Source organism: Anolis sagrei, chromosome 4 (genome assembly GCF_037176765.1).
Source record: "Anolis sagrei isolate rAnoSag1 chromosome 4, rAnoSag1.mat, whole genome shotgun sequence".
Taxonomy (NCBI): domain Eukaryota; kingdom Metazoa; phylum Chordata; class Lepidosauria; order Squamata; family Dactyloidae; genus Anolis; species Anolis sagrei.
Window position 1 is genome coordinate 20,912,228 of NC_090024.1, and position 26,791 is coordinate 20,939,018.

Sequence of the window (26,791 nt, forward strand, 5' to 3'; positions counted from 1 at the left end):
TAGCCTCTGCTCTCCAGTTGCCCATGTTTTTTTATTTTATTCCACCAGCAATATTCAGTGGTCCAATGTGTTTTATTTTCTTAAGTAGTGGGTCCAGGGGTAGTGGGAAGTAGCAACGTACTACTGTCCTTCATCTACTATCTGTACCAAGCTTTGGAGCAGACTGGCTTTTTATCTCCTATGCTGGAGAAAAAACAACACTATGACAGTATTTGAGTAGTGCTTGACAATGCCCAATGCTCATTCCAAGTTCCAGTTTATATTGCATCAAGATGAGAAGTCTCTGCCAATCTATTTGATTCCAGGAGGGATGGCTGGCCCCATCTTGTCCATGCTCGAAATTGAGAAGTTCTCCTTCTGCAGGCCTCCTTTTCTAAAAATTTAGTACATTGTGTATGTATCAAGATCACCCCAAGGCTTAATGAAGAAATGTACACAGAGTACTGTGAGCAATAGTAACACAGAACAAAAACAACAGGACATTGTAAAGTCTAGTTGGCAAAGTAAAACTTGGTTAGGTGAGTTGTGCAAACAGGACAGAAGACACATCTCTTTACTGTGGAAGGAGGCAATAATTTTTCATGTTTCCCACCTTTGGGAACTTCTTTCCACATAGATATTTTCTGGCAATGAACACTGCAGAAAGGCTGCGATAAAGAAAGTGGGGAAAGCCTTGGGATTTGACTTTGTTTTGTTTTTGGCCACCACTAGAGAGCAAACAAAGTTATGCATATCCCTTTCCTTCTCTTTCACTTCTGGCTCTGTAGATGGATTGAGAAAGAAAGAAAGAAAGAAAGAAAGAAAGAAAGAAAGAAAGAAAGAAAGAAAGATTTATCTGGCTTCTCTCTACTTCTGGCTTTTATTCTAGGTTTTCCTTCTTGCTGGTGAATAGGTATTATCTGTTGATTGTAGAATCCAGAATCTCCACCATAGCTGACAGTGGCTGGGGAATTCTGAGAGTTGTAGTCCTAAAAGGCAATGACCAAGATTCTTCACCAACGATGTGTAGCATTAAATCTCTGCATATGGATAATTCTGATCCATAGTCCTTAGTTGGAATGGGAACATCGGCAGAAATGCATGGCTACCTGCTTTAAAGCCCTGGCGTGATAAGGTGGATAGACTCAGGACCTCATCACATTGATGAGGTCCAGCATTATGATTTGCCTGCCTCCATGGAGAACCTGGGCAGCATCTGGGAAATCATGGTGCCCTGGTTGCCAGTTGACACTTTCCATCCCATGTGGAAAGCATTGCCACTCCACCGAACCCCCTTTATTCCTAACGGAACATGGGGTGGCTTCTGTGTTGGTGGGGGCAGTGTCCCATCATGCTGCCACCCAAGTTCACCCACAGAGCCCCACCAGAAGTTGCCTTATGTTATATGATGGGTGGTGTGGGGCTCTATGGGTGACACTTTTTCTGCCCCGTGTGATAAGGCTATCTGTTCCATTTGTGGGTTCCTGTCTGATTGTTCACATGGGCATGTTCTACAGCACATGCTCAGTTAATATGAGACCCTAACAAGATCTGCTGGGCAGAGAAACAGGTTTGAATAGTGATTGATTGGTGACCTCTGTGGCAACCACAGCATGGTAGCAGAGGCAAAAAAGAAAATTCTGTGAAGTCTAGGACATCAGAGGGTCCATAGGCTCAGAGTCATTGATCTGTAACATGAGTGAGGATCATGCAGTATCTCAGATGTTAGACTATAGGTCCCAGCAGCACAAGTCAGCATAGCCATTAGCCAATGTTACAACGTGTTGGTATCTGAAGTCATCTGATTGTTACAATGTTCTTGTGTCTGAGTTAAAGCAACCCACTGTTCTCATGACAACCCATGATTTGTGGTGATGACCATCTGTCTTCAAGAAAAAATTGCCCAGCTCCTACTGAGGAGCTGCTAGTAAACTGCAGAGGAAACCCAGGTTTTCCTTGGAATACACTTTGTGAAAACCTCTAGTGCAATATAAGTGGAGATGAACAAGCAGGAATCTTTGCTGATGCTGCCAAGACTCATAATTAGTTAGTTTATCCCAAATCTGGTATGTTTGACATTTTTGAATGTATAACAAGCCCTGACTTTGATCCAACAAACTGTAGTAACTGTAATTTTATCCAAGATTGATTCCATGTCTATTCTGTGTGTATGGTGCCATCCTTGTGATTTGCATCACTAAACAGCAATACTCCCCCATCTTCACACATGGTCAGATGTTTGCTGTTGTAACCCTTTTCTTACTGGAGAGACTGAAGAAGTTCCCTTCAGAATGCACACATGCTGCTTCTTTTGACTATGAGACAAAAGCTTGGAACTAAAACTTTTGGAAACTAAAGCTTGGATCTAAAACCATGCAACGGACAATCCCATCAAAAGAAATAGTTTAATTTCTACTCAATCTTTATTTTGTGTTTCTTTCTGTTTACCCAAGAGTTATTTTTTTCCTTAAGTTTTGGCTGTATGAAGTCCTTTTCTCTAGTCAATAATTTTATATATACTTGGTGAAGTGTGCAGAAGGACAGAATGGTCACACCCTAGAGAACAGGTTTCCAAATTTTGTTTCTCCTGGTGTCTTGAAAGACTACTCACACTGGCCTTAGCCAGTGGTCAATGGTCAATGGTCAGAGATTTTGGTAGCTGAAGTCCAAACACCAGCAGGAAAAAAATTGGAAATCCTTGGCCTAGAATCTAAAAGCCTACATCAGCAGACTATGCCTTCTTCTGGAGGTCTGACATTGTGTTATTCCTAGGCACCTTTCATCTTATATTGGAGAAATTTACTTGTTATTTCAAGATTGAGGCCCACTTAAAACATCACTGTATTTTGAATGCATTTTTTATATTTTTCCAGTGAAGAGAGGACAAATTCTTTGGGGTGATAGAGCTTTGGGGATCTGTGGATGTACCCGTAGGCTGCCCAATCCCCATTCCTGCACCACAGCCTGAATCCTATTGATTGTACCAACTAGTGAAGACTATTGAGTCAATGGAGTCTGACTCACAATGAAAAGATTCCATCAATGAACAATCTCTACTTGGAAATATAAATAGATTTTAAGCCCTGGGTAGATATGGAAAGGGCAATACTTGTTGTATGTGACTAGTATAGCTTGCCTATTCCATTTGTGGGTTTAACTGAGTAGTACTGCTGTGTGTGTGAGAGAGAAGCTTGCCTTTGCTTGCACCCAGCATGGGGTGATGTACTTTTGGATTTGTAGAAACCACCAGTGGCCAGTACCTTCCATGTCAGAAGGATGGTGAATCTATTTCAGGTTTTAGACTGAAGCTGAAAGTCCATGTTCCCTATGCCTAACCTATCCAGGAGACAGAATTCAGAACTTTACAACTGAATTAAAACTCAGATTGGATTTCTAGTGTCCCGCGACATGCAAGCTCTCAGTTGCTAATAGTAAGTACAGTTTTTATTGTTATCGAAGCTAATAATCTTTATTGTTGACTGGAAACTGAGGAGCAGCTTAGGAAGCTGGGTCTGTTTAGTTTGGAGAAGAGAAGATCAAGAGGGGACATGATAGTTATGTTTTTGAAAGGATATTATTTTTAAGATGGAGCCACCTATGACACAGAGCAGTGGATTCAAATTGCAGCCTTGAATTGACCATTACTGTCCTACATTGGACAAAAACATCCAAATAGTTTTGTAGTTGTGATGTACAGAATAGGAAAGAACACTATTTTGTGCATTGCATATGCAATTTGTTGAAGAGCATATGCAACCCACATGCATTGTGTTCCTTTAAAGTTATGGACTGTGGAGCACTTCTACACGTGTCTGGAAAAAATGTGTGGGTGCTCCCAATGAGGGTCATTGAATGAGGAACAAAAAAGAAGTGCCATGTGTACTTATGTACAAATCAACCCCCCCCCCCATACATTGTCACCTTGTCATGGTGAGGGGGCTTGAGTGTTCCAATGAACCTGTGGGCATAACCACCGGAGTCATGCACTCCCAGGAGGGGCCGCAGGGGACCAAGCACAATCTGAAACCCCAAAGACCTCAACAGCACATCAGGGAGAGGATAACATGGTACATGTTACAATGGCTGTGAAGGTGGAAGAAGGCTGCAACAGATTGAGAAGCCACTGTCGTCGTGTTACCATGCCACTGGTTGGGACCTCACTCTGTGAAGACTGTGTGTTGATCGGCTGTGCACTGACCTCCACACATTAAAAAGAAACTCTCACACAGGCGAAAAACCAATACCAGGATTGCCTTCCACCTGGAAACCAATGTCCTCACTGCGGGAGAACATATGGATCAAGGAGAGTGCTCCACAACCACCCGTGGACCCACCGCCAAGACACTACTCTTGAAGGACCATTATCCTCGGGCTATGAGGGATCGCCTAAGTAAGTAAAGTAAATCAACCGCTTGTATAAGTCTAGGGTGAGGATCAATGCCAAATTATGGATTTTTATATTACCTGTTGATAGGTTGAGGATCATTACAAAGAGAGTGGAAAGCATTTGTGCTGATACTGCAGGCATTGTCCTGCCCATGCATTCCTACAGACCGGAAGTGGAACCATTGCACAGAGAGTAGTAGGAGACACTGTTACCACTCTACTCAGAGTAGAGGACCACTTTACTCAGAGAAGGAAAGAATTCCTTCCTTTAAAAAAAAGGAGTTAAGGTAAAATATTTACCTTGACTTTGGATAAATTGACCCAGGTTTTTCTTAGACTTATACATGAGTAATTGAGTATATATAGGGTACATACTGTATAATAGATATGTGCTCGAAAAGATTGAGAATCTTGTAATAATCTCAAAGCTGAATTTATCACTCAGCAAAAAGATTATGAGTTATGATGAATGCTGCACAGTAACAGAGCCATAGGGGCATTTGAGGACCCTGTGGTGTTCCATCCATTCCATCATCCAGATACTGGCAAAGAAAGGCAGGAGGAAAGACTAAAGATTTATATTTGTTTTTCATGCAGCCATGTTCCAGCCCCCCTGTGAATAGACCCCTTTTCTTCTTTAAAATAAAAATAGACCCCTTTTTCTTCTTTCAACCCTGAAAGGACTTTTATAAGTTGCCCCCCACAAAATGAGCAGGAAAGAAAATAACATTGAGAAGTCAAGCTGTATGGCTAATCCTAATATTTCTTTTCTTTTCTTTCTTCAACCCAAAGCAAATATAAAATATCCTACTGTTTCTCTGTGACAGGGCAGCTGTACTGTTGAGTTTTAACCAGTAAGTTCCTTTGAGAGTACATTATGAGACATAATGGCAAACACTAACAATAAAATGATTTCTGCAGCTGTTTTTTTAACCCTAAAAGAATGGCGTAGAGAGGAAACTGAATTCTGGAAAAGTCTCTTTTTTTGACTGTGGCTTTCAGTCAGCATCACCATTGCCCATGCTTGGTTAGAGGATTCTGGAGGCTATAGTCCACAAGAGAATCTTTTCCTAGTACTGATGAGATGCAACTTTACTTCAGGATTTTGCTTTAAAGATTTTATTGCCAACTCTCCAAAGCAAAACAGCCATTCAGTGCTTGGCAGCAGAAGTTCATGAGCCTCCAAATAATAACTAGAGGCCAGGCGTGTTAAGGAAGAGGCTGGGATGTTCATTGCAGAAGACTTGTCCTTCAGAGAGGCCCCTTGACACTAGGGAGGACTGCCTTGGCACGTGTTCTTGTGTTCTTGTCCAACTGAGACCAGAGGTCATTGACAGCAGCAAATGAGAAAGGAGGAGGAGGAGAAGGACTAACCAATAAAGAGCAAGTGACTTTAACAAAACAGATGCAAGCAGTGGGGATGGTGACTTTGGTTGTAGGGCACATATGAATCTCAAAGAAACAGCAAAGTGTGCAATTTCATTTCAGAATGAGATGGGAGGGGGAGAAACTGAAGAAAGGCCATCACAGGCTTGGGAGCCTTGTCAGTGTTAGTGTAGTAAATGAGCTTAGAAAAGTTACTTTTTTCAAGTACAACTCCCAGAAACCCCCAACCATTACAAAAGTCAGCTAGAGAATTCTGGGAGTTACAATTCAAAGCCATAACCATTCCAATCAACCACAGCTCAAAAATATTCAAGGGGAAAAATCCCAAAAGCAACCACAGATTTTTCCAAGTGCCAACCAGTACACTAAGGACCTTATCACATTAAATAAAGGATTTGCCACTGATCATGGCAAATCCATATGGGCTTGATTGAGGGTGTGGGGAACCCATAGGACCATACCCTGCATTGTCTGGCTTCCCCCCTTACACCATCCCACGGGGGAAGGTCTGCCACCTAGCTCCCCTCATTGTTGCCAATTCAACACTGGAAACCTCCCGTGTTGCCGTGTCATCATCACACGCTGGTTCCTCTTCACTTTTGACATGTAGCTCTGCTGGAAGTAGATGTCGTGGTATGAGAACCAGTGGGCTCTGTGACAAAAATTGAAGAGGAACTGGCGTACAATGGGCAATTTGACCCATCTGATGAGCTGGTAAATGTGGAAGCATATCTTGCTGTAGTGTCACAACATTTCACAGATCCTCGTGCTCTCTTTGACACTTCTTTTGAGTTGTTCACCGTTTTATACAAGGGATGCCATTTTGCTGCATCATTGTATATAATAGGACTTAACCATCCATGGATTTTAATATACAACAGGGTAGAACCAAACACCAGTAGATACCAAGGGCTCACTAATTGAGATTCTGGTTGAGATTCTCCATTGGAGTTGTGCAGCATAAATATCCACAATCAAAGTTGTGCCTTGTTTGTGCTGTGTTGAATAACAAAGTTGTACAGCTGAATGCACACCTGACAGCACGACTGAATGGACAACCCAATGCACATGACCACTGCCTGTGCGTGACTATGTTGTGTGTGAAAATCTGCATGTATAGTGGCACCATATACACAACTATGCTTCTGCAAACATGAACTGAATGCAGATGTTCCAAATGGAACAAAAATGTCCAACTGCTTTATTTACATACACATAATGTACCAAGAGAATTTAGATCTAGCTATAGGTATATGGTGTTACCACAGTTCCAAATGATTCTTACTTTTTCTGTGGCAATGGTTTCTATGTCAGTGGGGCAGTGAACCCATTCAACATTTTAATCCAAATGTAAGGGTGGTCTCCAATGGACTGCAATGGTTTTTTGAGATAGGGTTCATCAAGCTTGATAGCATCTTTAAAATCAAGATGAAAACTAGGAGTGGATTTGCCACTCCACTTTTTGCTGCCATACTGCATCGAAATTAGACTGCAAGGCAACAGGATACATTTCAAATCAGGATGGACATTGTATGGTCCACAGATGGCATGCAGTTTGCCAAGACCAATATTGTAGCCCTGTATCCTCTCAGGGTCATTTTGTTGCCCTCAAATGGGAGGACATGCACAATATTTAGAGCCCCCCTCAGTTTCAAATTCACCTTTTCCCCCAAATGCCCTCTACAGGATAGATGCTTTTGAATTGTAATTTTGGAGGAAAATTCTGAGAGTGTCTTGGACTGCAAAAAGTTCAAAACCGTCCATACTCCAGAAAATAATGCCCAACTGCTCACTGGAGGGAAGGATGTTAGAGGCAAAGATGAAGTACTTTGGCTACATCGTGAGAAGACAGGAACACTTGGAGAAGAGAATGATGCTGGGAAAAATGGAAGGAAAAAGGAAGAGGGGGCCAACCACGGACAAGATGGATGGATGGTATTCTTGAAGTGATTGGCTTGACTTTGCAGGAGCTGGGGGTAGTGACCACCGACAGGGAGCTCTGGTGTGGGCTGGTCCATGAGGTCATGAAAAGTTGGAAGCAACTGAATTAATAAACAAGAACAAGCCCTCTACAGGCTTTGGAAATCTCCCACCAACCCACCCAAACATGGTGGTAATGCCCCAATGCCATCTAGACAGCATTAGGATGATTTTGTTTTAGCTTTCAGAAGCAGGTGTATTGTGGGTGCCCTTCAATGTCTCCTGGCAGGCTAATGTACCCTCCTAGCCATTCATAGTTGTCCACCTTTCCTTTAAATCAAACATTACTGCTTTAAGCAGTATAGGGCATTTTGCTTGTGTACGGCCAAAAAGAAAAGACTGGGTAAGACATCAGTATCTCTAAGGAGATATTAATGTCTGTTTATGAAAGGCTCCATAAGCCTACATATGCTATGAAATGTAAATCTTATGAATATATAGACAAAATCTACATTTTCTCATTGAGGTAAAGTTAATTGGCGCACACCACAAAAGAAAATGCATTTTACAGGATTTGCAAATGGCTCCCAAGATGCAGCCTTAAATCTTTAATATGGCTTTCACTCAAGTATTTGTGCAAATAGGCTTTCCACATAATTGTGTAAATACTCAGAGAATGCAGTAAGATCCATAGAAGAAAATCTATCAGTGCTGCTTTGTAAAAGTGGATTAATGAAATGTTGCTCAGCCTCTTAGAACAGATGGGAGCTGTTGGCTCACCTAAATTACTTCCTTCTTTCTTGACATCCTACCAGGAACTGTGAAGTCCCAAGAAAAAGGATGAGCAGCAAACCATCATTTCACTCAGCCATCATTTCACTCTGAGTAGAAGACCCATTTCTCCTACCTTGTCATAAATGGGTGAGATCTAGATACCCAAATAAAACAGAATAATAAAATCTAATGCTGGTTCCATGCTGAGCAGTTATCAATGCACAAACATCACTTTTGTGTGGTATTCATGTTTACAAACTGCAAATTGATCTCATCGATCTTGACAGACAACTGCTGCATCAAGCAAAGATGGTCTGTTTTCCTGGCAACCAGGGAGCAGATTTAAAATAGTCACACCCAGAGCTCTGAATGAAGGAGATTACCTAGTAGACCATTTTGAGTCAGGACTGCCAAAAAGAGGACAGGAGTTAGATATGCTGTAATCATAGAAAAGTATGACCTCAGTCCTTATCGCTGTCTGAACGTGCACTGTGTCTGGCTTGGCACAGATCTGACAATGTTTACAGAAGGGAAAGGTCAAGAAGACAACTTTTAATCTTATATAGACAGATGTTAATTGTGTCCCCAGTGAAACTATGCAAATAACAGCATTGTTTGATAGATACCATTCAGATTATAGTATTGCAATACAGGCTGCCTGGGGGGACTCCGTTATGTCCTTTTGTTCACAGTGTTGGTACTACAATATGAACTAAGGCTAGCTTCAGGGTGTGGTGGTAGATATATTCACTTAAAAATACACTTAAGTATACACTGTAAGTATGAGTACCTTAGGGGAGATAGAGTGGTATATAAATAAAGTTTATTATTATTAAGTTTCCAAATAGTGACTATTTATATAGAAAGTGCATCCCATCATCATGAGGCTGTGGTTTCTAATTTTTTTTGTCGTGTCAGGAGTGACTTGAGAAACTGCAAGTCATTTCTGTTGTGAGAGAATTGGCCGTCTGCAAGGACATTGCCCAGGGGACACCCGGATGTTTTGATGTTTTTATCATCCTTGTGGGAGGCTTCTCTCATGTCCCTGCATGAGGAGCTGAGTTGATAGAGGGAGCTCATCCACCTCTCCCTGGATTCAAACCTGCAACCTGTTGGTCTTCAGTCCTGCCGGCACAGGGGTTTAACCCACTGCGCCACTGGGGGCTCCTAGTGGTTTCTAATGAGACCCCCACTTACAATATTATCCATTATTGCGTTGGCTGGTGGGTCCTATGTCAGTGGGATGGTAAATCACAAGTGAGGCTGATGGGGATGAGGAGCAGGGCCTTCTCAGTGGTGGCCCCTCACCTGTGGAACTCACTCCCGGGGGAAATTAGGGCATCAACATCCCTCCTCTCCTTCAGGAGGAAGGTAAAGACGTGGTTGTGGGACCAGGCCTTTGGGCAATCTGACAACTAGATATAGTCAACCAGATGGATAGGACTAAAAGGACTGACAATTGTGGAATTGGAATTTGAACTATGAGATTGCGAAATGCTGACCGTAAATGAGGAGAAATGGTTTGTATTGGTTTTATTGCTTTTATTGGTTTTATGGTTGTTTTTGCCTTACAATAATTATTGTTTTCTGTTAATTGATGTTATTGCTAGAATTGCTGTTTTCTGTTAACTGATGATATTTGTCTTATTGCTGTTATGTGATGCGGGCATCGAATTGTGCCTTGCTTTTGTAAGCCACCCTGAGTTCCCTCCAGGGTGAGAAGGGCGGGGTAGAAGCAACCGAAATAAATAAATAAATAAATAAATAAATAAATAAATCCATTATAGCTTTTAGTTCTGAGTTTAAAGAACTTATTCAAGGAACTGGAACAACTAACCTAAGGGCCCATCCACACAAGACCTTTATTGCGGTATCTACCACAATAAAGGAGGGGCTGTCCAGACAACATTCTGGACAGTCCAGAACTGATTCGCTACACACCAGGAAAACCCTGATTAGTAGCAAGTTAATTAGATAGTGGGTTTATTCCGTGCCTTCTTGGAAGGCGCGGGATAAAGCCACTACTTCTGGTGTCTGGACCATTCCCACAGTTTACTGGGCTAAATAAGCCCGGTAAACTGTGGGAATACCCACAGCTCCCCCCAAGCCCCCATACTCTTTTGAAAAGTAGAAAAAAAAACATACCCGACCTGCAGTATACTCATGGAGCAGCTCTCCCGGTGCGTACAAATGACACGCTGGGGGGGGGGGGGGAGGAAAATTGCTCCCTCCCCCACTCTCCTGGCAGATCATTTGTATGCTCCAGGAGAGCTACTCCGTGAGTATACTACAGGCCGAGTAGGGGTTTTTTTTTTTTGCTTTTCAAAAGGGTCTGGGGCTTGCGGGGAGGGGGGTAAGGCCTCCAGATGTTCTTTCAGGCTAGTCCTGAGAGAATGTCTGGACACCTACCTCAGAAAGCATGCACCTTCTGGGGTGGGTGTGGACAGGCCCCCAACAAAATCCACGTTTTTTAAACATGGATTTTCCTGGGATAAAGGCCTGTCTGGATCTGGCCTAAGAAGCTCCTCTAAATCTATTGAAAACCTGAACCAGATTCACCAACTCACTGACATGGGACCCACCAACCACCACAGAAACAAGGAAGATTGTAACCAGGGGGCTTATATACGACCTCACTTTCTGTTCAAACACTCATGGGATCAGGCAGTCTCAATGCTTTTGCTCTCCCTACTTGTAATTCTTTATCCCTTAGTTAGTTAAAGCAGGCACCCCTTTCAAAAGAAGTGATTCACAACATTTGGTCTTCCAAATATGTTGTACTTCAACTCCTAGAATCCCTGATAGTAGTTATGCTGCCTCCAGCACCTGATGGTTGAACTCAAATGCCAATTCAAATGATGGCTGTGCAGTTGCCTCTGGAAAGCCCATAGGTAGGAAATGAGTGCAACAGTATCCTTCCTAACAGGTACCCAATGACTCTGGTACTGGGAGTGAGATATGACTGTCATCTGGACCAAATGATGAGAAGCTCTGAAATAGATCTTCAAAGAGAGGACTGTCCCTTCAGGTAGCATTGGTTGGTTTATCGATATCTAAATAACTGCTTTAAAAGCTGGTCCTTTTTCATTAAGAAACAAAAATAAGATGAGCTCCATGTGCTAATTGATGGTCAACTGCTGGTATTTATCTTTTTTTAAAACCCAGTCCATGTCAACCTATTTGATGAAAGGCCACCTTCAGGGGCATTCAACAGAAACTCTGGAGTTCTATACAATACTCGCCAAAAGTTTGGACAATTAAGCATTAATAAACCAGTGGCAGGACTTCCATCACAGCTGGAATTGGGGAACACCAAGGAGACACCCAATTGTTTGCACCCTATCAACAGGAAAAGCTTTAGTGCCAAAAGAACCAGCAGTAGCTGCTTAGATGATAAATGTTTAACAATTTACCACCTGGTGTTTTGAGGTGCTGTGGCTATCAATCTTCCACCAGATGCTGAGCATTCTTGTATGCAAAGGTTCATTCTACCTGCTTCCCAATATGATTGTACTCTTGGGTTTATTTGAATTCTTGACCCTTGGGCTGCTTGCAAGTGTCTTTCCCTTTTGGCTTTGGTTATCATGAGTGTTGACTTCTCATCACCAACTCTGGAGTGACAAAGAATTTTCTAAGCTCATCTCTACTGTATTCCCTAGATTACCACTGCATGACTTATGTTGGCTTGACTTCTCTGTAACTGCTTCTCCCTACTGTAGACTTTCCAGGTACTCGCTACTTTAGGCACCAGACACTCCAGCCTCAGATCTATGTGGTTTTCTCAGCAAGCCCAAGCTAGCAACTTGAAAACACCAAATTCTCCCTCTAGACCAGTAGTTCTCAACCCTCCTAATCCTGTGACCCCTTAATACACTTCCACATGTTGTGATGACCCCCAACCATAGAATTTTTTTTGTTGCTACTTCATAACTGTAATTTTGCTAGTTTTATGAATCACAATGTAAATATCTAAGATGCAGCAGGATGTATTTTCATTCACTGGACCAAATTTGGCACGATACTCATTATGCCCAATACTGGTGGGGTTGGTGGGGGTTGGGCGTTGGGGTTAATCTTATCATTTGGGAGTTGTAGTTCCTGGGATTTATAGTTCACCTACAATCAAAGAGCATTCTGAACTCCACCAATGATGGAATTGAACCAAACTTGGCACACAGAACTCCCATGACCAACAGAAAATATTGGAAGGGTTTGGTGAACATTAACCTTGAGTTTTGGAGTTATAGTTCACCAATATCCAGAGAGCATTGTGGACCCAAACAATGATGGATCTGGACCAAACTTGGCACAAATACTCAATATGCCCAAATGTGAACACAGGGGAGAAAATAGACCTTGATATTTGGGAGCTGTAGTTGCTGGGATTTACAGTTCACCTACAACTAAAGAGCATTCTGAACCCCACCAACTATAGAATTGTTGGGCTAAACTTCCCACACAGAAACCCCACGACCAACATAAAATATTGTATTTTCTGATGGTCTTTGGCAACTCCTCTGCCATCCCCCTCCCAACCCCCCCCCCCCGGGGTCCTGACCCCCAGGTTGAGAAACGCTGCCTAGATAACTGTCAGAAATGATCTGTAGCATATCTAATTTCTTATCCAGAGGCAGTTCAGACAAAAGGGTCTGTTTTCTCAATCTAGTTTCTTCTCTTTCTACTTTTCTAGTTACCCTCTCCTCCTGTGCTCTATATGACAATTCTGAGGCCCCTTCTACTCTGTCCTTATATCCTAGGATCTGATCAAACTGGATTATATGAGTCTCCACTGCCAGATAATCTGGGATAAGAACATAATCTGGGAGCAGATCCTGGGATACAGGGCAGTGTAGAAGGACTCTGAGTCATTAGTGACAGTATGCTTTCCTTAAATCTAAGTACACATATAAGACTGTGTTCTGTAAGGCTAAGATGTAACATCAGGTCTGTGTTTTAGTGGGGATTAGATGGTTGTCAAGCAATTCTCCTCCCCTTATTAAAATGATTTGTGTTGTCCAGGAGTTTAGTGGGTGCCCTGGGGAGCTTGTGGGCTGTGAAATAGGGGTTGGGAACCCATGTGCTATATTTCTCCTTGGTTTTATTCTAAGGGTTATTCCTCTTTCACTCTGATTTGGGCCCCTTCTACACTGCCATATAAAATCCAGATTATCAGCTTTTAAATAAATTTTATGGCAGTGTGGACTCATATAATCCAGTTGAAAGCAAATAATCACCTGTTTTGATAATCTGGATTATATGGCAGTGTAGAGGGGGCCTTGGTCAGGATAGCTCTGCATACAGAGAGAAGAGTATACAAAATTCAGGGGGCTGCTCTCAAATATATCTATTTTACCCACACAACAACTAGAACAATTAATACAGATCAAAGCCTCGGTGTGGAAATATCATCCCTTTTTCTCAAAATGCACTTCTGGTGAACAGAAGTGGAATCCAGTGAGGTAAAACCAGAATTTGAAAAACCTTGTTGGACCACAAATGTCTCAAACCCATAGCTAGCAAAACCAGATGAAGTCCAGAGCTGGCTTTGGAAAGGAAAAGTTTCACCAGAATTATTAGAAGAGATTGCCCAGTAGATTAATTGAGTAAATAGCAATTGCTCTCCTGAAAATATGTCTTCTATTTGTACAACATGAACATGGAAATAACAGCGGAATATCTGCCTATTCATACTGTGACGCTTAGTATGAATGGTTAGACAAAATAAGATCCTCCTTCTTGACCTGGGAATTTGTCCAAGTAATGTGTAGACACATATACTTGTAGGTCAAGTTTCATTTTTGCAGTAATGGGCAGAAATCAAGAGGATGTCTGTCAGTAACCCTTGGCTGCCATAACTTGTTGTATCAGGAAGCAGCCAAGGCAGGTCCAAATTAATCTATAGCTATCCATATGTCATCCAAAGTTCAAATGAAAAAAGGGAGAAAATTTAATTGCAGTTAACTTGAAGACTAACATTGATTTCAATCAGAAAAAAATATAATTGCAGGGATCTCACTTTTCCTTTCCCCCACTCTGAAGAACGTATTCCCAATGGCAATCATCCTACAAATGCAGACGTGAAAAGAAGGATTAGAAGATGAACATCAGTAAGACCCATGGGGAGTGGAGAGCTTTCTCTTGCTCGGTGTGTGCATGGATGTGTGTATAGGCAGCTCCCAGGCTACAAACAAGATAGGTCTGTAGGTTGGTTCTTAATGTGAATTTGTACATACGTCAGAACAGGTACATTGAAACTCATTTATAAAATTTTTTGGATAGCATAGGAAAGTGTTAACACCCCTATAAGTTTTATTTTACTGCCTGTGCCTCTATTCAGATTTCATCTCACTTTCTGTCCTTGTGGCAATTGGAATTTGAAAATTTTGGGTTGTTGTGGAAACAAGGATTGGTGATAAAGCTTCAGCAGAGACACCTTTTTCCCAGGGTAACTCGTATGACCTCATCAGATGGGGCAACGCTGGTTCCTCTTTAGCTCGCTATCTCCCATCCCATGACCTACATTGACATCCAGTAGGGCTCCATCGCAAAACTGAAGAGGAACTGGCGTATGCCGCAGCGGCAGCAACATAAAAGATTTGCTATGTTACATTGGGATCAATGGGGGATGCTGGGTGGAGTACCCTTCCCACTGTGGGATGAGGTATGGGGGAAATCAGGCAATGCGGGGTGTGGGGCAATGGGTTCTCCACACACCTCACCGGGCACTGCCAGATTCGCCACAAGGCGTGTTGATTCCGACGGCACATATAATTATTTCCAAGAGTAAATTTCCCTTCTGAGGGGTAAATTTTCTCTTACTTCCTGTTGTCTCACCCTCATTTGTAACTGAAAATCATATGTAAGTCAGATGTTTGTAACTTGGGGACTGCCTGTACAGGATTTTCATTTCCCATGGGAAAGTCTCTGCAAAGTCTGAGGTGGGAAAATGCAAATTAAACTCCTTAGTGGTTTCCTATGAAGTCATTGGATTTCCAGGAGCAATTAGTGGGTATTGGCAGCTCATAGAATTTGGAGGTTGTTGTTGTTCATTCGTTCAGTTGTCTCCGACTCTTCGTGACCTCATGGACCAGCCCACGCCAGAGTTCCCTGTCGGCCGTCACCACCCCCAGCTCCTTCAAGGTAAGTCCAGTCACTTCAAGGATGCCATCCATCCATTTTGCCATTGGTCGGCCCCTCTTCCTTTTGCCTTCCACTTTCCCCAGCATAATTGTCTTCTCCAGGCTTTGCTGTCTCCTCATGATGTGGCCAAAGTACTTCAACCGAACAGGATTTCCTTGGTGCTCTGAGGGTGGTGAGGAAACAGTAGGAGAAGTTCCAAAAATGGGATGGGTCAATGCAGTGCCAGTATGGCTGCCATGATGCTTGATCTGGATCCAGTGTCAGGATAAATGCTCTGGTCTAACCCTAAATTAAGTTGTCAGTGTAGGCATGCCCTTAGCCTAATATTTTAACCGCTACCCCATCTGAGCCATGCATTTTCATTTATTTCTAATTGGACTTTAAGGTCAATGTTTTTTTGCAGCCTTAAAGAGCTAATCTTAAAATTCACTAACCCACAAAACGAAGAGAAGGTAGGCTGTTAGTCAACAAAAGAATTTCAATCACATGATTAATTTTCCATTTAGACCTGAAACAACTTATGGGTTCCCAAAGTGCATGATTAATTTTTTGAGAGATCCTATTTAAATGTGAACTAATGTGGGGGTGTTAGATTATAACAAAATGCTTGTAAAGTTATATTTGTTAATGTCTTTAAACTGAAAAACAAAAGGAAGGTGTCAGAGTAGTACACAATTTTGGACAGACAAAATAATAGAATTGTAGAAGGCTTTCATGACTGGAATCACTGGATTGTTGTAGGTTTTTCAGGCTATATGGCCATGTTCTAGAACATGGCCATATAGCCCAAAAAACCTACACCACCACAAAATGATAGAATTCCTTCTACATTTACACCACCTTTGCAGCATGTTGTTGTTGTTCATTCGTTCAGTTGTCTCCGACTCTTCGTGACCTCATGGACCAGTCCACGCCAGAGCTCCCTGTCGGCCGTCACCACCCCCAGCTCCTTCAAGGTCAGTCCAGTCACTTCAAGGATGCCATCCATCCATCTTGCCCTTGGTCGGCCCCTCTTCCTTTTGCCTTCCACTTTCCCCAGCATAATTGTCTTCTCCAGGCTTTGCTGTCTCCTCATGATGTGGCCAAAGTACTTCAACTTTGTCTCTCGTATCTTTCCCTCCAGTGAGCAGTCGGGCTTTATTTCCTGGAGGATGGACTGGTTGGATCTTCTCGCAGTCCAAGGCACTCTCAGCACTTTCCTCCAACACCACAGCTCAAAAGCATCGATCTTCCTTCGCTCAGCCTTCCCTAAGGTCCAGCTCTCACATCCGTAGGTGACTACAGGGAATACCATGGCTTTGACTAGGCGGATCTTTGTTGCCAGTCTGATGTCTCTACTCTTTACTATTTTATCGAGACTGGACATTGCTCTCCTCCCAAGAAGTAAGCGTCTTCTGATTTCCTGGCCACAGTCTGCATCTGCAGTAATCTTTGCACCTAGAAATACAAAGTCTGTCACGGCCTCCACATTTTCTCCCTCTATTTCCCAGTTGTCAATCATTCTTGTTGCCATAATCTTGGTTTTTTTATGTTTAGCTGTAACCCAGCTTTTGTGCTTTCTTCTTTCACCTTGATTAGAAGGCTCCTCAGCTCCTCCTCGCTTTCGGCCATCAGAGTGGTGTCATCTGCATATCTGAGGTTGTTAATGTTTCTTCCAGCAATTTTCACCCCAGCTTTGCATTCATCAAGCCCCGCACATCGTATGATGTGTTCTGCATACAAGTTAAAAAGGTTGGGTGAGAGGATGCAGCCTTGCCGTACACCTTTCCCAATCTTGAACCAGTCTGTTGTTCTGTGGTCAGTTCTGACTGTTGCTACTTGGTCCTTGTACAGATTCCTCAGGAGAGATACAAGGTGGCTTGGTATGCCCATCCCACCAAGAACTTGCCACTTTGCAGCATAAGATATCCAAATTCATTGGATTTGCCTTAAACCATGAGGTGTGTCAAGGAATAACCATAGACAAGAAAAAGTTCTCTTTGGCGGCTTTTATAATAACAGCTTTTGTTTCCTTCCAATCTTGAGCTGTAGATATAATGACTAACTGCTCTGGTGAACATCAAGTGTTGAAATCGATCAAGCAGACAGAACTTGATTGTTTCGCTCCATGATAATGGAAACAGCAAGGTGGATGATTCAACTACCAACATGACTATTTACCGCCTATTAATACTGGCTCAAAAGATATACTTATATTATCTCCTGAAGAATGTTAAATGGTGAAATATTGTGGTATTGGCTGTGGATCAAAAAGGATGTAAATTTGGATGTGTGATATTATGTTACTTTTTTTGTACTTGTGTCATTTTGGTTGTGTTCGTGTATTATTGTCTGCGTGTGGGACTTGGAGTGCTCCTGTGAGCCGCCCCAAATCCCTTTGGGGAGATGGTGGCAGGGTACAAATAAAGATTATCATCATCATCATCATCATCATCATCATCATCATCACTTTTTGAACTCCCACCATGAAATAAAGAGACCAGACACAAGAAAGTAGATATAAAGGGCCATTTTTTACCTATTTATTGAAAGAACCCGTAATAACCTGTAAAGGAAAAAATTGTAACGTGTGGGTTAATGGCCACCTAGTGAGCCTTGTCCCTGGGTGTCACTCCCTCTGACCACCTCCAAGGACATGCGGGCACCAAGGATCTCCAAGGCCAACCAAAATTCTTTGGTTGCACCTGTCGGCCAATCATAGTTGGAAGGTCACCCTGAGGATGCTATCTCCCAAACCACAGGGTTTCTTAAGAGTGAGAACCTTCAATCTAACCCCAAGGGTAGTTCCCATTTTATGAAACTTATAGGGACTTTTGTGGGAGTCCACCCTTCGCTCCCTAAGGTGGGGGTGCCACAGTACCTACAATGACTATTTAAGCTTTATTGTGCCTTCGAATCTTATTAATGACTCAGGGAAATATATTTAAATGACACAGCCCCAAAGCCAATTCCCACACTCATCTGAAATAGTGTGGGGTAGGTGAAAAAAACCCCAATGCAAACTTGTGGGGAGGAATTCCTACCTGGCCCTTGTGAGACCAGTGTATACTCACACTGTCCATAGGGCAGGAGGCTGGGTCATGCTGGCACGAGGCAAACTGAAAGAGGGGAACAGAGCAGCCTCCTCCAACTTGTTGCTCTGCCCCCTTACATGCATGGGCCAGCAAACTAAGTGCTCCCAGATTAAGAGCATGGCAGTGTGTTGTTCCTTTACAAAAATGTCAGATTCTTCAAAGAGCAATGTTCAAGGGCAAAGAACAGCTCATCCTGGTAGCCATTGGGTTTTGCTTATAAACTGAGTCAACCTGTATAATGGTTCATTAAAAAACATGCTTGGCTCCTATTTCATATTCTCCTAGGACTTTATTGGCAAAGATTATTCTCCTTTGGCCTTCCCTATTTTATTTACATATCATTATTTCATCAACTATATGCATCCATTATGTTGCCAACATTTCTCCTCTTCACTTCTCTCTTGTTTATTGGACGGTTGAACCTGGGTAAATGAAGGCATCCGGCCAAACCATCTGGCAATGATAAACAGTGTGTTACAGTAGAGGAAGATCAAGAAGTTATATGGATATACAGTAATAGGGAGCGTATGTATACATCCTCCATCACTTTAGAATATCAGTGTTTTTGTTTTGTTTTCTGACATGTATATTCTGGGAGTTGACAGGATGGGGTCATGTTCAAGATGGATCATGCTCAATGCACTAGCTTTAAAAAAAAACCCTAGCTAACATCTGTACCAAGTGTTTATGTTTTTTAGAACCTCCGAGGGAAGCCTTCCAACTCCTAAAACAGCATGAAGTCCAACACACCTAGAGAGTACCAGCCTGGGGAAATCTGCTGTAGAGATGAAGGATTTACCATTCTTCTTCGCTTGTTTGCGCTTAAGCCTTTTCACAAAACCATAAAATTGAAACATGAGTGAATTTCAACAAAGTCACTTTTTCTCTTGTTTATCCTTTCAAGAGATAACAAAATTGTAGAGTTAACCCCTTTCTTTTGGGCATCACTTTAACTGCATGGCTCAGTCACTCTTTGGCAGAGTAGACTAAAGGCCTTGTAAAACCACAACGCCTGTGATTCCATAGCATTGAGCCATGATACTTAAAGTGGTGTCAAACTGTATCTACAGTGTAAATGTGCTTGTAAATAAATACCAAAATCCCCAAAAGCTATGAACCTCTGAAACTATGAATTTCTAACTTTAGAATGAAGGGTTTTTATTTCTCTAGCCAGAGTTGGTTGAGGGCATTATCATCCCTTATTGTATGAAATAGGTTAACTGCATATATTTCAACCTCATGTGAAGGTGGAAATATTGAAAACTGTGGCCAGAAGATGACATTTTTTATCTTAGACAGAAATTTCAAAATACACCCTTTCCCCCATCCACTTACTAACATGGAGGAGATATATCTTCAGCATGGATGGATGCTGTGTTCTTGTACTGCAAATAATCTTAGCCCAAGTCAGCATAGCTACTGATGGGGGATGATGGGAGTTACGATCCAACAATATCTAGAGAGCCAATCTTTCCCCAGCCATACATTATGGGAAAAGTCAGGGAAAAATAGAGAAGAAAATATTGACTGGTTTCAGTAAGTTTTGGGAGTCATTGCAGAATTGGAATTATTTATCAACTTTGTTCAAGAACTAGACTTCTCCACAGACCTTTTAATGGTACAATGGTCCCAAAATCACTCCTTGCAGATGGCCAATTCTCTCACACCAGAAGCAACTTATAGTTTCTCAAGTTGCTCCTGATACGACCAAAAAAAAAAGTGGAGAAATCTAGAGGAGTCAGCAGAGGAATATTCAGCTGTGTCCCTATAGCCAGATGCACAGCATTGATATTCTATAGGACAGGGTTTCTCAACCTTCCTAATGCTACAACTCCTTAATACAGTTCCTTATGCTGCGATCCCCAACCATAAAATTATTTTTGTTGCTACTTTGTAACTGCAATTTTGCTACTGTTATGAATTGCAATGTAAATATCTGATGTGCAGGATGTATTTTTATTCACTGGAACAAATTTGCACAAATATCTGATACGCCCAAATTTGAACACTGGTGGAATTTGGGAAAAATAGACCTTGGGAGTTGTAGTTGGTTGGATTTATAGTTCACCTATGATCAAAGAACATTCTGACCCCAGCAACGATAGCATTGGGCCAAACTCCCCCCTCCCCCCGAATCTCCATGTCATGAAGGGACTTGCTGCTGCGAGCCTCCCTCCAGCCCCACACACTCTCCCTCATCCGCACATGTGCACCATGCTGCCATGTGCTGAGCACGCCTGCTCTCCCCTCCCCACTTATAGTCTCAGAAACAGCCCTCCCCTTGGCTGAGAGGCCAGCAGAGACGCCGGCCAATTACATTGGAGTAGGGCTTTTGGTGGGAGGATTCACTGTCTGTTTCCAAAAAGGAAGAGATAGACAGACGGAGAGGTCTTCAGCCTTCTCTGCCAAAGGGGTTCCTAAGACCATCAGAAATTTATATTTTCTGGTGGTCTTTGGCAACCCCTCTGAAACCCCCTCATGACCTCCCCCAGGTTGAGAAATGCTGCTCTAGGACCTTCTAAGCAATAGAAATATGCCTTCTTGTTATCCATTATGGGAACACATAGGATGTTTCCTTGTTATGTTCATACTCTTTATCAGACAGTAAATTGGTGTTTATCGGGGGGGGGGGGGGTGCAGTTGATAAAATATAAGTTTTGAAAGACAAGTGGAAAAATATCATTCCATCTGTGAAGTTTGTCACCTCTCTTGATCCAGGATCTCAGCCAAAATGCATAAGAGCATTACAAACATTTTCTCACATCATTCAAAAGCTACTCAAGGCTCCCTGTGTGATCTGGAAAGTATTGCTCCAGATTACACAGAGGGTTTACACAGACAATTCATTTCTTCAGTATTAGAGTGGGGTCAGCACTTTGTCCTTTCTCACATATTTATTTCCCCTTCTAACACTCGTAGATTTCTGTCTATCAACAACCTACTTATTCATCCATCCTCCCATGGAGGTCTTCAGTATTCCTTCTCAATTCTCCTGCACCTATTTCCACCCTTGCTCTCCGCTAAACACTTTCCACTTCCTCTGTAGCATTTACTCTTTTAGAAATATTTGTCAGCTGCTGTCATGTCCACACCTTGAATATCATGCAGCCAAAAAGTTGATTTTCTCCAGCCTTACACTTTCGGTTTTAATGCATTTTATGAGCGGCATCCAGTTCGGAGCTATCTTTCTGCTGCTGAGAATTCAGAGTGCAATATTCCAGGTGCAGCCACAGCTCAGCTGCACGAGGAGAGATTGGAAGAGGTCCTGGGAAAAAGAGAGTGGGAGATGGCTGTCTACTTCAAGAAAAGATAATCAATGTGGAGAAGGACACTCCCAGATGAATTTTACGACCCATTTCTATTAAACTATTATATGAAATGGAAACAAAACGCTTTTGAGTCTTACACAGAGCAAGAGAAGACCCACCTTGTCTGACATACTGAAATTAGGGTCAGGTTGAACTTTTGCACCCATGAATGCTCGTTTTGAAAGTGGAAAGAGGTTAAAGAAGAAGAGAATGAAGTCACTTTTATATATCTGTGAAGAGTTTTTCCTGGTTTGTGTCAGAAACTCTTTTGGAAATTCTGCTAAATGGTTGCTTATCATCATAGAGTTCTCAAAATGGATTCTTCCAAGCGTTATTTTGAGGAGTACGGAAATAGGGATCATGGGCCTATAACAACAGTAATAACCCCAATCAGGCTGGGTATTTTGGAAATTCTAACCTGTCAGATACCAGTATAGTAAGATCCTTATTTCTTGGGATTGGTACCTATGGTTTCATTTATCCACATGCAACAAAACATGTTCTCAAATGAAAAATACACAGTTATTTTCTTTTGCAATTCTTCTCAAAATGGCAACAGGAAAGAATATTGTGTCCTACTAACATTTTGAGGGCTGCGGAGAAAAATGGAAATATTTGAGAGGTTACATGGATTTTTGGAGTGCTCAAGGAGCATTTCTTCATGTGCTAGTGGTATTATTATTATTGTTGTTGTTGTTGTTTTGTTGTTGTTTTTGTTTTTATTATTGTTTTTATTATTTCTCCTTTCTTACCTCCTTACACATTGGTGAAAACATATAAAAACATTTATATTAGAAATATGATATGTCTATATCAGGGGTCCCCAAACTAAGGCCCGGGGGCTGGATACAGCCCTCGCTCAGGATCAACCTAAGTCTGAAACGACTTGAAAGCACACAAAAACAACAACAATCTTATCTCATCAGCCCAAAGCAGGCCCATACTTCCCATTGAAATACTAAGAAGTTTATACTTGTTAAAATTGTTCTTCATTTTAATTATTGTGTTGTTTTTAAGTGTTTTTGCACTACAAATAAGATATGTGCAGTGTGCATAGAAATTCAATCATGTTTTTTTAAAAAATTATAATCTGTCCCTCCAACAGTTTGAGGGATTGTGACCTGGCCCTCTGTTTAAAAAGTTTGAGGACCCTGGTCTATATAATATAAAATGTGCATTATGGTTGGTGTTGGGAAAGAGCAATGATATGGTGTCTGTCTGGATAGGTGATAAGGTTGAATTGAAACTGCTGTGAAACTCCCCAAAACTCTGGAGTATCCCTCGACTTTTCTTAAAGCAGTGGCAAAGTCACAAGAAAACCTGGAATACTCACCATAAGTCAGAGTATGTCAGGGGATAGCCAGTGCTGGATTCAAACTTTTTCTAGTTTGTGTCGACTTGCTGTAAGTACCTTATCACACTGAGGTCCTTAACACAGGCAACAGTGTGGGAATTCAGTGAGCAACATGGCAAAATCATTGCCCCATGCTCTGTATTGCTCGGATCACCCCCTTCCCCATCACATGGGGGACAGTGTCACCACCCGGCTTCTCCCATGTTGGCCCAGGCAATGAGAACACAGTAGCCACCCATGTTTACAGGGCTCCATCCTAGGAGGCTTCCAGGATGCAGCCAGGATGGAACCTCGCTGGAAGTAGCCCTGTGTCATGTGAAGGGCTCTGGTCAGTCCTGTCCTGGAAGTGTCCTAGGACGGAGCCAGAAGTCAACATTATGATGTCCTTAAGTAAGTTTAATTCTTTAAACACCAAAAGTTTATTTATTAATTATTTATTTACTATATTTGTATACTGTTTTTCTCAGCCCTTGGGCAAACCAAAGCGGTTAACAACAGCAAAATTCAATGCTCAGAACAACATAAAACAGTTAAAAACAATTAAAACAGTAGCATTAAACAATCCATTATACATCAAATGTTGCTGAATTTCCACTTCATAGAAGGCAGAATTTCTAGGCTATGAGGAATGACCTCTATGCATCCCATAAACTAGGGATCCTTATTTCTTATCTGAGTAGTTTTTCTACATGGAACAGAGGAAAGAGACAATGGGCATTTGAGCAGCAAATTGTATTGTGCTGGCCTGATGCTCCATTGAGAACTTGCTATCTTGCCAAGACACAATTCATTTGCTGCCTGAAGTCTGGGATTTGATACCAGGCTGCAAAATTTCAGGCTGCAGTATGGGAAGAATGTACAAGGATTGTGACTGAGCATGCTTCTGATCCAGCTAGCATTAAAGCTCTTTTGTACAATAGGCCATGCTGCACAACCCAGGGGGACAACAATGATATGTCTGTCACTCATTTTTCTACCCTGAAGAACTTGAGGAGTGGAGCCTACAGACTACTGAAAATTGGGGTGGGGAAAAAAGCAAAACTGAATGTTGCTGGAAGCCCACTTCTAGTTTTGAAAAATTGCTATGATAGGTTTACCTTAGGTTCACCACAAGATGGAAATGACTCAAATGCTCACAATGACAAATGACATAGTATGATTAGCCTAAGACTCTTGCATGGAAAAAAATATATGCAAAAACTCAGGATAGTGACAGTGTAACACTAACTTGCCAGCACAGTAGCACTCCTTTATTTTTTGCTGGCAAGTAGTAAGCAAAAGCTGATGGGAGCAATGTGCTGAATGGTTGGGCTTCCCCTGATTTATGGTTCTTGTCTCCCCTATCAATTCAGTCCAGAAGTAGATGTGCACAGGACAGTTCTGGATCAGCAGCCCAACACACTACAGTAACAGAGTAGAGTTCCATCATTCTAGTTCCTGAAGTGTAATAGCAGTACAGTGTGAGAGGCTCGCACTCTACTGCTGTGAATTGTGGGGTAAACTGGTATGGAGGAGAGGCGAGGGCATGGTAATGAGACACAATAGTTTCTTTAGGCATTCCCTGAACCTCCAAATTGAAAACTTTGTGCCAAACCATATTAACAAACATAATTCCAACAATTCCAAATGGGAGCAGGCTTTTAATAAAGATAATGGATTGTTAATTGCTCCTTCAAGACCAATCCACATCAAAAACACTTTGCGTTACAACAAGGACAGATCACAATCATAGTGTATCACAGGGAGAATCAGTCCCCACCCATCTTGCCATCAGCACTGTGAGAATCATAGTCTTGTAAAACTCCATCTTGCCGTGAGGATGGCCAAGAAGCTCAGAAGCCAACAAAAAGCCAGGGGATGGCAGTGACAGTAGTTGGAAATAATCTTATTGTTTCTGCTAATCAAACAAGCCCTATAAGCCCTGGCTCCACTCCCTCGTGGTTCTTTGGATGTTTTGGAGCTTCTTACCACTTACGCTGGTTAGCTATTGGGAAATGAAGTCCAAATGGCTCAAGGACCAACAATTGAAGCTGAATAATGAAGTGCATTATATGAATCTCAATCTACACTAACCTTATATTGAAGTTTCAAACTGCATTATATGGTAGTGTAGATCCAGCCTCAGAATAACTGCTGTATATGACTCACATTCTTTGTGTTCTCCATCACCATCTACTACAACCACATTGGTTCTCAGCCTTTGGTCCTCCAGATGTTTGGGACTTTGTTTTCCAGAAGTTCCACTCAGTATGGTTAATGTTCAGGAATTTAAAAGTTTTTCCCTAATAGTATTGAACCACAGCTACCTTAAAACACTTTTGAGAGCCCTATCCTCTTCAGAGTAAATATGGGGTGTTGCAAAGGAAAGGGTATAGAAGAAAGAAAAAGCTGAACCTTTCCCTCATGTCAATACAACGAAAATCTTAAAGTCAAAATTGTGCTCTGAGCACACTATGGAATTATTGCAGTTTGACCCCACTTTAACTGCCATGACTCAATGTTATCGAATCCTGGGAGTTGTAGTTTTACAAGGTCTTTAGCTTTCTCTTTCAAAGAGTGCTGGTACCACACCAATCCACAAAGTGCAGGATTCCATAGCATTGAGCCACGGCTGTTTCTTTAGTATAGCTACAGCAAGACAAAATCCATAAACTACAATATCTGACCTACCTTTTCAGCAATGCCTGAGACCAAATCAATGTAACTATCTCAGAGCTTGGCTTCACTGTGTCTGTGGCACAGAGAAGACATCTGCCCTTGCACTTTGCTACTCTGCTGCTAAATAAAGGCATGCCCAGTGCAGAAAACATCTTAACACATTAAAACAGAGGATTTGGCACTTAATGAGACATGCCACATCATCACAGAATGTCTATGCCCCACACTACTGGAGAAATTACACTGTTTAGCTGGTATTGCACCACCTGACATCTGCCGGGAAGTAGCAGCCAGCAATGAAATGACCAAGGCATTGACATCTTTGGTCCATCCTCTTTCTAGATATTAGCCAGCACACCAACACCTTAAATCAAGAAACACCTTTCTAAGATCTACAGAGATACTTGCAGAAACACCTCAGCAAGGGAGTCCAGAAGTGGCCAGCCAAAACCCAGAACCTTAATCAATGGGTGAGACTGGATGAGAAATTCCCTCCTGAGCACACAGAAGAGTGGACAACCTGGAAGGCATTGGACAGGCTGCACTCTGGCACCACAAGATGCAGAGCTAACCTTAAGAAATGGGGCTACAAAGTGGAGTCTATGACATGTGAATGTGGAGAAGAGCAAATCACAGGCCACCTGGTACAATGCAACCTGAACCCTGCCACCTGCACAATAGAGGACTTTCTCACAGTGACACCAGAGGCACTCTCAAGTGGCCAGCTTCTGGTCAAAGGACATTTAGCATAATGCCAATTACTTTTTTAAAACCTTTGTGTTTTTAAATGCATTTTAACTGTACCCTCAACT